The sequence below is a fragment of the Phyllostomus hastatus genome, unplaced genomic scaffold (genome assembly GCF_019186645.2).
Source record: "Phyllostomus hastatus isolate PE091 unplaced genomic scaffold, TTU_PhHast_1.1 phas_contig_64, whole genome shotgun sequence".
NCBI classification, from domain to species: Eukaryota; Metazoa; Chordata; class Mammalia; order Chiroptera; family Phyllostomidae; genus Phyllostomus; species Phyllostomus hastatus.
Window position 1 is genome coordinate 513758 of NW_025333928.1, and position 12985 is coordinate 526742.

Below are 12985 nucleotides of genomic sequence, written 5' to 3' on the forward strand. Positions count from 1 at the left end.
AGGTAGTGAAAGCCAAATACCATATGATCTCACCTTTAACAGGAACCTAAACAACAGAACAAACAATTGAGCAAAATATAATCAAAGACAGTGAAATTGAGAACAGGCTGACAGTGACCAGAAGGGGAGAGGGGAGGGAATTATAGGGGGAAGGTGTGAAGGGTTTACAAGAACAATTATATAGGAGAGATGGACAATAACAAGGAGGGGTGGAAATAGGGGAGGGAGGTGGGGAGGCCTGAGGTGATGGGGAGGGGTGGGGAGAAAAGGCAGAGAATTGTAGTTAAACAGCAATAAAAATGTTTAAAAAATACAGGTGGGTTTTTATGAGTGTTTGCAATCAGTAGATGTTTTGCTGCTCAGCTTCTGTCCAGCATCCTGAGGGACACCTTGATCTGTGGCCTTCTCTGACCTTTCGTTTCCTGCAGGCTGCTCCTGTCCTGCAGGAGAAGGAGGAGTCCCAAACTTAAGCACAATAGAACATGGTTTCTGATAGGAATGGTGGAGTTCTAAGGCCAGTAGGATGCTTATCCATACCAGCATAAAATTCTGTCAATAACATCTTGTTAAGTGTTGGCTCACTGTCCTCATATACTTCCAAGGGGTGGCATCTCACTACTATGTCATGTTCAAAGAGATCAGAGATCTGATTTTTAGAAAAGGCTAAAACTACCAAACATTTATTGAGCCCTTTTTCTGTACCATGCTCTGTTAAGAACACTACACATGGAGTAACTCTGAGCACACAGCCCCAACTCAGAGTTAACTCCCAGCATGCAGAACCAGTAATACTTTCCAAGTGTAACTTCTTCAGTACATATATGGGACTCTCACCATCTTCATTGTATATCAGGGACCTCAAATTTTAGTGGACACCAGAATCATTTAGGTAGGGGCTTTGGTCAAAATGAAGATTCCTTAGGCTGCATCCCCAGTCACTGTGATTCAGTGTCTGACTTGAGGTCTAGAAATCTGTATTTTAAACAAGAATGCCAGATGAGATCTGAGCAGTCCAGTACCCAGACCTAAGAATCACTCCTCTGGCTCTGGTGCTTCTGAGAATGCAGCTTGATATTACACTAACATTTGTCAGATAACTGCACTATAGATAAGGATTATGTTGGTTTTATAGCCAGTAAAATGTACATAGGTCTGCCTCCCATTCTATCTACTCCTCTGGAACCTATGGAAGGAATTTGCATTTCTCCTGAGAAAGGCCAGTTTATTAAATTTAGTCCATCTTTCTGATATATCAATGTTACTTATTCTTTTATCCTCAGATTTGCTCTTCCTCTCAGGTTAGAGCCACCAGCAACCATGTCTGCTCATGTTATATCCTCATCTGAAAATGGAAAGGAACTTTTTACTTAACAGGAGAGATGACAAAGTGTGCACCTGCCACCAAGATCTCCCATCTAGCAGTCAGTCAGCTGTGTGTATACTTGACTGAAGTATTGGTTTCTTTATGCTGTATTCCTCTGGAGAGTATTTATGTCTCTAAAACATGAGGATAATGCTTAACCAAAAGGAATGTGTCTGGTAGCAGCTTTCTGACTTTATGGTACCTGGATTGAGGTAAAATGTGCAGGAATCAGGGTCTTTCAGTTCACTTTGCTGGGCTAATAGGCACAGAGCCAGAAGGCAGAGTTATTGAATGAACTCATTACTTCTCTGATGTGGTGTGGGCTGCTGACCTCAGCAGACTCCAGGAGAGCTGAGTGTTCAGAAAGGACCCTTTCCACTTCAATGGGCTCAATCTGGTAGCTGGAAGAGAAAAACAAAACTCTTCCAAGTCCTCCCCACTTCTATGAAGCTTCAAAGGGAGAATGAAAGAGAAGACAGCTTGACCTGTGGGAATTTATTACATTCTTATTTTTGCCCATGAACCAAAATTAGCCATCCCTGTCCATGAGGGCTTGGTCCCCTCTGATGTAAAAGTTCCCTCATTCTGATGTTGCTGTCTTCTCAGGAAAACAAAGAAAGCTCATAAGGGGGGCATCTGGACACAGCCTCTCAGGCCAGTGACAGCCTGAGCAGCCCCATGCTGGAGGCTGGGGACCTCTCACAGGAAGTCTAGAAGTTTCTAAAGACCAAGCTGGTCAGAATTCACCACTGGACAAAAAGCTATGAATTGGTGGGCTTACCATAATTGGAAGAAATCTGTCAGGAAATTATTAAAGCCATCTACTACTATCTTTGGGAGAGTCCAAGGAAGCCTAGTTGAATATAAGTGGGTGGGCGCAGGACCATTTGCTCTGTTTTTTCAGACAGAAGAACACACTGATACTCTCCATGCTCAGGAATCACTGAAGATAAATGTGAGGGACTGGTTAAAATGCAGAATAGAGGAAAGAGATAAAAAAAATATACTCTGATTCCCAACTTTTTAAAGAAAAAGTTACCATTCAGAAAGAGAAGGAAACAAATTAATGATGCATGCAATGTCAGTAAGATGATGGGGACGCCTATCAGACACACATGTGTAAATCCCATGTTCTGCACATACTAGTTGATTGACATCAGATAGGTCACGTCATTTTTCCAGCTTCTTTACTAATAATAGAACCTTGTCAATAATGGTTTCAACCTACCTCCCAGAGTTATCAAAGGGTTAAACAAATAGGTGTTTATAAAGCATGGGGCATAATGCTTGGTACAGAGCAATTAATGTGAAATGGCCCTTCCCTACCACTTATCAAATAGCAATTGAAGAAACAGAAAGACATATAGGTCTAATTTGAGCAGCCATATCCCCCCCTTCTCCTGGGGGCAAGATGTTGCCTTCATTGTCCACAGTCTGGCATAGCCAGGCTACTTACTAGCCAAGCCTGGTGTTGGTAACCCAGAAATAAGTTTTGCTCTCCTCTTCCAACCAAGCCTCACCAATAGCTGGGGGAGGCTGCCTGCCTGCACATCGTGAGGTGAGGCTGCACATGCTTTCTCCATGGAGCCAGGCTTAATTTTAGTGCCTTTTGGATCAGCACAGATTACCATCCAGAGAGAATCCAATAGCAATAAAAAGGAGACTTATACCCTTAGCTTGCTTCCTCGTCCATGTGTTTCACCTCACTCTATCTTCTACTCTTTCTTACTCCCTTTCTTCTCCTATCCTCTCCTTCTTCCCCCTCCTGCCCCTTCCTCCCTCCCTTCTCTTCCTTTTCTTTATTCTCTGATTTCCATAGTGATCAAATATTTTTGAACACCCTTATGGTTACTCACATATGAAGAACTTAATGTGTCACTAAGCTAAAGGACTGAGCTAATCCCCAAATCTCTGCTCAGATGGCTATAGAGAATACTGTTTAAGATCATAGGCTCTGACCAGAAACAGAAGTACACTCTCCTGGTAGAGCCAACGTGGCCCTTGGCCACAAGAGTTTGTTTGCTGGCTATGACGTCACAGTGAAGTTACCTTAAGTCAAAGAGAAGAACAGCTGATGGAGTTTTATCAGTGTTTCCTTCTTGTGTTACAGAAAGTCAGGAGGCTTTGAGGGTGGCACCTGCACTGACAGGCTGAAGGCTCAGTCAGAGATGACTTGGGGCAAGAACCTGCCTGGCAGCACTCATGTATTAGGTTGACCATAGATTCATGCAGCTCCAGGCCTGTCTGGCTCTCCCATCTCTCCCTCACACCAGGATTGAGGGGCTTTACTCTGGTCAAACAGTGCCTCAGGCTTTGAAATGGGTTCCTTTCTCAACTGGTGAAACAAAGCCTCCAGGTCAGGATCCCTAACCCCACCTCACCCTCCAGGACTGTTGCATAGGCCCAGACACTAGACACTAGTGAAAAACACTATAGAGCACTCTCTAAGCCATTTAATCTTCTCCAAATGTCCCATCCTCTTGGCAGGTATGTTCCTAATGGACAGATCATTTTCTAAAAAATATCAATCATATTTGAATTTGAAATAAAATCATAACTTCATATAATAATAGGTTTTGGCATAACATGGTGAATTCCAAGTGATTTGGCCAAAATAATTTAGTTGGAAACAAAATGATGATAACAAATTAGTTGGGACAACCACCTGGTATAAATTGATTAAAAAGATAGAAAGTAGCTCTCCAGGAGCCTTAAAATTCTGAGAAATGGGCCAAACCCAGAGATGTTAAATATATTGCAAAACAACCTCTCCATTCAACAAATTATTCAAAGTGTGAGAAATCAGTGATTGCAGGTACATTTTCAACCATTTTTCCTTTGAATCAAATTGGTGTGACTGTTACCTGGTATTATTAAATATCTTTCAACTAAATTGTTCCTGAACAGGTCATTCAAAGACTGCTTTGGGTTAAAAATAATGATGTGAAAATGTACACAACATACCAGGGAATGGGATGCAAGGATATAGGAGTTATAGAAGGACTTACCTTGATACAATCATGTAAGAACTCCTGTTTTAAGTGCTTCATGGAAGATATGTGGGATTAGGGAAGATGAAGGTAAGGCAGTGACAACTCCCATGACTCAAGATAGGATAGAGGAAGGGAACATAGATCAGGGTTGGTAGGTAACTAAAGATTGAGGGGTTTTTCTCCATATACCCCAGCAACTAGACTACTCCTGCTAACAGTTGTTGCTTTGGATTCACCCAGGATGGGAGCCATCCACAGTGTCTTGCTACTTTCTCTTGGGTGCCCAATGGCATTGCACACTGATAGTGGCTTGATGGAATGAGTTTAAGGCTGAGGGATGGAGCATCTATTGTGGTGGGTTTGTTAGTCCCACTAGACCTAAGGCCATGATCACAAATTCCATTCTACATGTGGCTAACTATTATCCAAGAATTTCTCTATTCTCACAGAACAGAGAAAATATTGCTGAGCAAATAGTCTATGGGTTGGAAGACAGTCCAGCTCAAGTGCTGATATCTCAGACTGTTAAATTTATTCACTTCCACCTGGATGCAAATTCCTGGGGCCAGAAATTTATTCTTGAGATGTGTCAGCAAAAGATGTGTATGTGTATGCTTGAATATGTGTGAGAGACAGAGGCACATCATATATACACACACACATATACAGGGACCAGCAGAAGTAAGGCCTGCTTGAGTGTGCTTGGTAGGGCAATAATATGGGTGGAATAGTTTATAGTTTTAATTTGAACATTTCATTTCACCTAAAATGTCATATGGTGGGCTTGAGTATGATATTGTTATGTTACAGAATTACATGCTTATGATTTTTTAATAAAAAGGAGCATTATTTGTGTCAGATCTTGTGTGTGTGTGTGTGTGTGTGTGTGTGTGTGTGTGTGTGTATCCAGAAAAAGTTCAGCCATTGTTAATATAAAGAGGATGTTTTGTGTGACATTGATGTAACCTGGTAGTCAAGGGGAGTGGGATGGAATATGTACATGTGGGCAATGATAACTTCATTGTACCAGTCAGTGGGGGTGGTAGATGCCATTGACTGAGCATGTGGACTGTGTGGCCTCACATTCAGAATGACTGAGTGAGTATCTCAATGAATCTGCATCATCGCATTTTGCATTAAGCTTGAACATTCCCTTTGGAAACTATTTGGATGATTTGGAAGGCCACAGCTATGGGCAACTGGTGATTGGCAGCTTCATCACAACAATATGCCTGCTTAATGCTTAATGTCTCCTGAAGTTTTTTGGTGAAACATCAAGTCACCCAGGTGACTCAGCTCCTCTACAGCCCAGATTTTGTGCCCTATAACTTCTGGATCCAAAATGGAAACCACCTTTTAAAAGGAAGAAATTTCATAGCATTGATGAGATTCAGGAAAATATGATGGGGCAGGTGATGTCTACTGGGACAGCTGTGTTAGGTCCCAAGTTGCCTACTTTGAAGGGGACTAAGGCATCATTGTCCTATATGCAATGTTTCTTGTATCTTGTATCTTCTTCAATAAATATTTCTGTTCTTTATATTACATGGCTGGATACCTCTTGGATGGACTATATATATGTATGTGTATATACGCACTTATATGTATACATACACACATGCATGTATATACACACATATGTACACAATATCTATATATTATAGATAGATTACAGAGGAATTTATAGATAAAGAAACAGAGACAGACAGTTGAAATGAGACTATGAGTGTGCATGTAGTACCTGTGCTCTATGTTCACATATTTAGGCCACCAAAGCACCAAAAAGAAGGTTGTACCTGGTCATATCCTCCTACACAAGAAGCCAGATGGTAGGGACACAACAGAGTGTGGTGACCAAGAATGTGGAGAGAATCTAAACCAAAACAAATGATGGAAGATCTAAGAGTTATTGACATGGGACTTCATGGAGATGGAGCAGATGAATTGGACAATCATTCATGCCTTTTCTCCTACAAACTTAAAACCTACATTCCACTCATCTCATGTACTCCCAACTCATAAAAAGTATTTTTGTCTCTTACATTCAGGATGACATTGGCATCAACTTGGGGTGGTTCATGCTAAAAAATGCAAAATCCATTTGGCCAAGCAGAGAAGAGGGTCCAGGCTACCTTCACTCAGCCAGTGTCAGTCACATTCCAGAAGATGTCCAAGTCAGTCAAGGCCACCTACCGTATGCCCCAAATTAAAGAAAGCCAGAACCCTCAGTAATGCTTCTATCTTTGAAAATAATTGAACTAACTATGATACATTATTTACAACCTTACACACAGTGGGTACTCACCCATGCTCTTTATAAAAACTGTAAAGTCAACCTTTGTCTCAATAAATATTGATTGAGCATCTTCTATAAAAGGTGCCCTAGGCTAAGGACACAGAATTAAAAAGAGAGATGCCACAATTCCAAGAAATTTGTAATCTAGTGAGAATATGTCAAGAAACAGATAATCTCAATGCAATATGATAAAGGCATTTTATTTATTCAGCCAACATTCATGTAGTACTTATTCTGGATGTAGTGTTAGAGATATAGAGATGAGATATAGAGATATAGAGATCAGTCTTGTTTTGAGGAGTTTATGGTTTACTAAGTATAAAAATCTAGGAAGCCACTGGAGAGCGTGTTTTAATAGTGTTAGCAATAGATCCTCATGTAAATATAGAGAATTGGCATTTAACCTAGTGGAAGATGGTCTAAGAAATTCTTTCACAGAGGAAGGAACATCTGAGTTAGATGTAAATGATGCATAGGGGTTACACAGGTGAGACAGAGAAAGAAGAGCATTCTAGGAAGGGGAAACAGTGCCTGCAAGCATGGAGTACAGAAAAGTGGTCCTGTTCTAAACTTGGATTCTGGGACACATGCTCTCCTGGTCCTCATCCTCTTCACTGGCTGCTCCACTGCTGAGTTCTCCTTGCCTCCCACTTCAGTGTAGAAATGCCTCAGGTGCTCAGGTCTCAACTTTTTCTCTTTAAAATCCCATTACTTTTTGCTAATCTCATGCAATATAAATAGCCTTAAATACCATCTTTATGCTGATAACTTCAGCATGAATCTTTTTTTTTTGTTAACTTTAGACAGGTATATTCAACTGCCTACTCAACACATCTACTTCTAACTCAGGGGATGGAGAGGTCTAATAAGCATCTCAAACTTATAATGCCAAAAATGAACTCATTTTCCCCCAATAGACAGATAACCCCACAGTCTTCCCTATATATTAATGCTTCTGGTTGTTCAGACCCTAAAAGTTGGCATCATCCTTGACTATTCCCTTTCTCACTTCATATCAAATCTATCAATAAATCTTACTAGGCTTACATTCAAAATATGTTCAGAATCATGCTTCTTCTTGCTCCTCCTCCTACTACCCCCCTGGGAAAGACTTCACCCTTGCTCTTAAGGCACTGGCCTCTTAGGTGGACCTCAGCTCCACCCCTTTCCCCCTATATTTTATTCAGAACCCAATATCCTTAGTGATCCTTCTTAAAAACAAATCCAATAACATTACTCCTCTGATCAAAATACAGCAATGTTCCTCAAAAAATTACACATAAAATGACCATATGATCTAGCAATTACACTTGTATTTTGGGTTATATACCCAAAATAATTGAAAGCAGTTCTCAAAGAGATATTTACACATCTATGTTCATAACAGCACTAATCAAAGAGCAAGAAGGTGGAAGTGACCCAAGTCTCCAACAATGGATAAATAGATAAACACAATATGGCATATCTATACAATGTAATATTACTTAGCCTTGAAAAGAAAGGAAACTCTGACAAATGTTACAACATGGATGAACCTGGAAGACATTCTGCTAAGTAAAATGAGCCAGAATCAAAAGGAAAAATGCTGCATGATTCCACTTATACAAGGTTCCCAGAGTAGTCAAATTCATAGAGACAGAAAGTAGAATGGTGGTTGTCAGGGCCTGGGGAGAGGGGAAGGAAAAGTTAATGTGTAATGGGTACAGAGTTTCAGTTTTGCAAGATCTGGGTAATTCCTAAAATTCTGTGAACTGGTGAATCTTCTCACCCAATGATTCTCAACCTTGCTTCATCTTAGAGCCACCAGGTAACTTTATTAAAAAAAATATCGTTGTCAGGGCCCCATTGTCTGGAAAAACTGAAAACAGAGTGTTTGAAAGTGAGTCTGGGATTTGTATTTTATTTTAAAAACTCCTTGTGTAATTCTAATGAGCCAGATGGAGAACCACTGACCAGCTGACAGCTCATCAAAATCATCTGGGCAGATCTTTTAAAATACTTATTCCTGGAGCCCTTGCATGCATGGATAAGTAGGTTAGCTGTGGGGCTTTGGACTCTGTATTTAAAACAGCAACCATCAGTCAATCAATCAATCAATTAATAATAATTTCCTATAGTTTTATGGTAGAAAGTTTATTTTTGGTGCAGGAAATCACAATCTAAAAAGTATTTCCCATATTCTAATTTTTTAAATCCTCACTTGAGGATATGTTTATTGACATTATTTTATTTTTTATTTTTAAAATATATTTTATTGATTATACTATTACAGTTGTCCCATTTTCCCCCTTCAACGCCTCCACCCTGCACACCCTCTCCCACCCACATTCTTCTGCTTTAGTTCATGTCCACGTGTCATACTTGTAAGTACTTGGCTCCTACATTTCCCATACTATTCTTACCCTCCCCCTATCTATTTTCTACTTACCATCTATGCTACTTATTCTCTGTACCTTTTTCCCCTCTCTGCTCCTCCCACTCCCCTGTTGATAACCTTCCATGTGTTCTCCATTTCTGTGGTTCTGTTCCTGTTCCAGTTGTTTGCTTAGTTTGGTTTTGTTTTTGTTTTAGGTGTGGTTGTTAATTAGTGTGAGTTTGCTGTCCTTTACTGTACATGTTTTTTATCTTCTTTTTCCTAGTTATGTCCCTTTAACATTTCATAAAATAAGGGCTTGGTGATGATGAACTCCTTTAACTTGACCTTATCTGAAAAGCACTTTATCTGCCCTCCCATTCTAAATGAAAGCTTTGCTTGACAGAGCAATCTTGAATGTAGGTCCTTGTTTTTCATGACTTGGAATACTTCTTTCCAGCCCCATTTTGACCATAAGGTCTCTTTTGAGAAATCAGCTGACAGTCTGATGGGAACTCCTTTGTAGACAACTCTTTCATTTTGTCTTTCTGCTTTTAAGATTCTCTCCTTATCTTTAATCTTGGATAATGTAATTATGATGTGCCTTGGTGTGTTCCTCCTTGGATCCAACTTCTTTGGGACTCTCTGAGCTTTCTGGACTTCCTGGAAGTCTATTCTTTTTCCAGAATGGGCAAGTTCTTTATTATTTGTTCAAACAGCTTTTCCACTTGTAGCTCTTCCTCTTCTCCTTCTGGTACCCCTATAATTTGGATGTTGGAATGTTTAATGGTGTCCTGGAGGTTCCTAAGCTTCTCCTCATTTTTTTGAATTCTTGTTTCTTCATTCTTTTCTGATTGAATGTTTCTTTCTTCCTTCTGTCCACACCATTGATTTGAGTCCTAGTTTCCTTCCCATCACTATTGTTTCTCTGTACATTTTCCTTTATTTCACTTAGCGTAGCCTTCATCTTTTCATCTAATTTGTGACCAAATGCAACCAGTTCTGTGAGCATGCTGATTACCAGTGCTTTGAACTGTGCATCTGATAGGTTGGCTATCTCTTTGTCACTTAGTTGTATTTTTTCTGGTGCTTTGATCTGTTCTTTCATTTGGGCCATTTTTTTTTGTTTTGTTTTGTCATACCTGTTATGTAATGAGGGGCAGATCCTTAAGTGTTTACCAGAATAAGGCAACCCAGTCTCTGGGTTGTGATGCTGTATGTGGGGCAGGGGTCTAAGAGGCAACAATGGTGCTTACTCTGCTCTCTGCTGGGTTTCAGTTTCTTCTTCCACTTCCCACAAGCAAATTGGGCCCTTCTGGTGCTGATTCCCATGTGGGTGGGTTTGTGTATGTCCTGGGACCTTGTGGGTCTCTCCAATGAACTCTCCTGTGAGGCTGGGAGTTTCTCCTGGCACCTCAATCCCCACAGGTATTTTTGATGGGTGTTTTGAGGCTTTATTTCCCCACCCTGGGGCCCTGGGTTACATGGTCTGTCTAGCTTCCCAGTTTCACCTGGTTTATCTGTGTGGAAATATGGGACTGGACAGTCTATGCCCCTCTACAATCTGCCAGCCCCGCTAGGTTTGGCAGCTGCCACTTTGCATGCCCGGGGTCCGCCAACTACTGCTTTGCATGCCTGGGTCTGCCCACTGCTGCCTTGTGCTCCTGGGGTCCACCAGCCACCCTTCCAAGAGCCCTCTCTGTTCCTACTCCCCAACTCTTCCCCCCTTACTGGTCTGGATAAATGTGTCTACTTTAACTCCTTGGTTGTTGGACTTCCATACAGCTCAATTTTCTGTCAGTATTGGTTGTTTTTTTTTGTTTGTTTTTAAATTGTTGTTGTCCTTATTTTGTTTGTGCAAGGAGTCACAGTGTGTCTACCTATGCCTTCATCTTGGCCAGAAGTCTGTTTATTGATTTTAGAGGAAGAGAGGAAGGAGGGAGAAAAGAAAAAAACATCAATGTGAGAGAGAAACATTAATTGGCTGCCTCTCATATGCTCCTCCACCAGAGATGAAATCCACAACTTAGGTATGTGTCCTGACTGGGGATTGAACTTATTCATGAGACAACACTCTAACCAACTGAGCCACCTGGCTAGGGCCCCAGCAAAAGTTCCATGTCCTGAAACTTTTAAATATATCTTTTGTGCTTGATACTTAATACTTACACATGTTGAATATTTTTCTGTTCAAGTTTCTACTGCTAATTATTATATCAAAATATAACAAAATATATTACAGAAAACACCATTGTTAGAAATACAATATTTTGGAAAATACTATATATACATATGTATATGTATACATGTACACACACATATATCATATATTCATAAATAAATATATACATATACATTATTGATTTTAGAGGAGAAGAAGGGAGAGAGAGAGACATTAATTTATTATTCCACTTATTTATGCATTCATTGGTCTATTCTTATATGTGCCTTGATGGGAGACTGAACCTACAACCTTGGTGTATCTGGACACTACTCTAACCAATCAAGCCACTCAGCTAGGTATATTATTTATAATACATCCTTATGGATCTTAAAAGCCTAAAAATTGTAGTACATTTAAGTGAATGTGACATATAGTTCTCTTTTAAATAAAGCTACTAAGAGACAAATATTGATACTATGAAAAAATAATAAAGTAAAATAGCACCTAAGTGAATCTGATGCAGTTTGTCAATGGGATGTATGGACATTGTGATTTAATGGTGCAGACCCCTGAGGGAGCCCATTTTGGTTGTGGCCTCTGATCAAGACAAATTCTCAGATTTTTAGATGGGTTTCCACCAGGAACTTTCTCAAAAGCACATGGCTTTTGTTCTATCCTAACTTGTTCTGTTCTATCTATGACTTGACTACTTGTTAGCATCTTGAACAAGTCACTTCACTTTTCCAAATTTCAGTTTTCTCATCTATAAAAGTGGGTTAACATAAACTTTGTAGGGGTTTTCCAAGAATTGAAGAAGATGATGTCTGATTCACTATTGTGTTCTCAGCACCAGACTCAAGGCTTGTTACAAAATAGATATTCATTAAATCTGTGTTGCATGCTTATCTAGCATAATACCTGACAAACACTAAGTATTCAATACAAGGAAGCTATTATTATATTACTAACTGACCACCTACTATGTACTAAATACATCATAGGTTATTGCATTTACTCTGGCTGAGCTCTATTAACCATTACCATTATAGAAACAAATGCATAGAAAAGCTAGTGACAGTTCTAGTACAGACTGAATGAGTGATTTTGAAGGTTGTTATCACAATTAGGCCATAGGTCCCTCTGGTTTCTAACGTGAATGTTTCTTTCTGATTTACTCTCAATGTACTTCATCTATTGTTGCTTAAAGTTGAAATGCCTTGGCCTCATTTTATGCTGTTCTCTGGGGAGCCTCAACTTACCAGAGGTGTTACCTGAAGTTCATCCAGCCTAACCAACTGCTGTCAGACACAAGCAGCTTGGTCTGTATTCAAGGCAGGGGCACTCAGGGCTAAAGGCTTCTACCTGCAGAGCCAGGGAGTTCTTTGTGGTAATGGAATTGGCCCTGGATGCCTCCAGCTGGTAGTTAAGGTCCTTCTCCAATAGCTGAGGGCTTCCCAGAGTCATGATAACCCATGACACCACACAGAGAAAGGATATTGCCTGGGCAGCATGAGAAGACCCCTGTGAAAGGGTCCAGACCACATGTTTTCACAGGAAGAGCATCAGGAAGGGGGCTAGAGAGGGTTGAAATGACTGCACCAGAAAAGGTAACAATAATGATAATAATAAAATCCATAAAATATTTACAGAACACTTACATGTGCTAAGAACTTTACATGAGTTATTTCATTTAATTCTCATAACCTTGGAGAGTAGAATCTATTGTTATATCCATTTTACAGATAGAGAACTAGGACTTAGACCTTTATACCTTAAATGAATGAAATAATTTGTTGAAGATCACACAGCTAACATG

At 40.0% G+C, this 12985-nt stretch overlaps 1 pseudogene; it reads right to left on the reverse strand.

Moving 5' to 3' along the window:
• Window positions 1-359: 359 nt before the first annotated feature.
• Window positions 360-12633, reverse strand: LOC123825421 (annotated as a pseudogene).
• Between the last annotated feature and the right edge of the window lie 352 nt (window positions 12634-12985).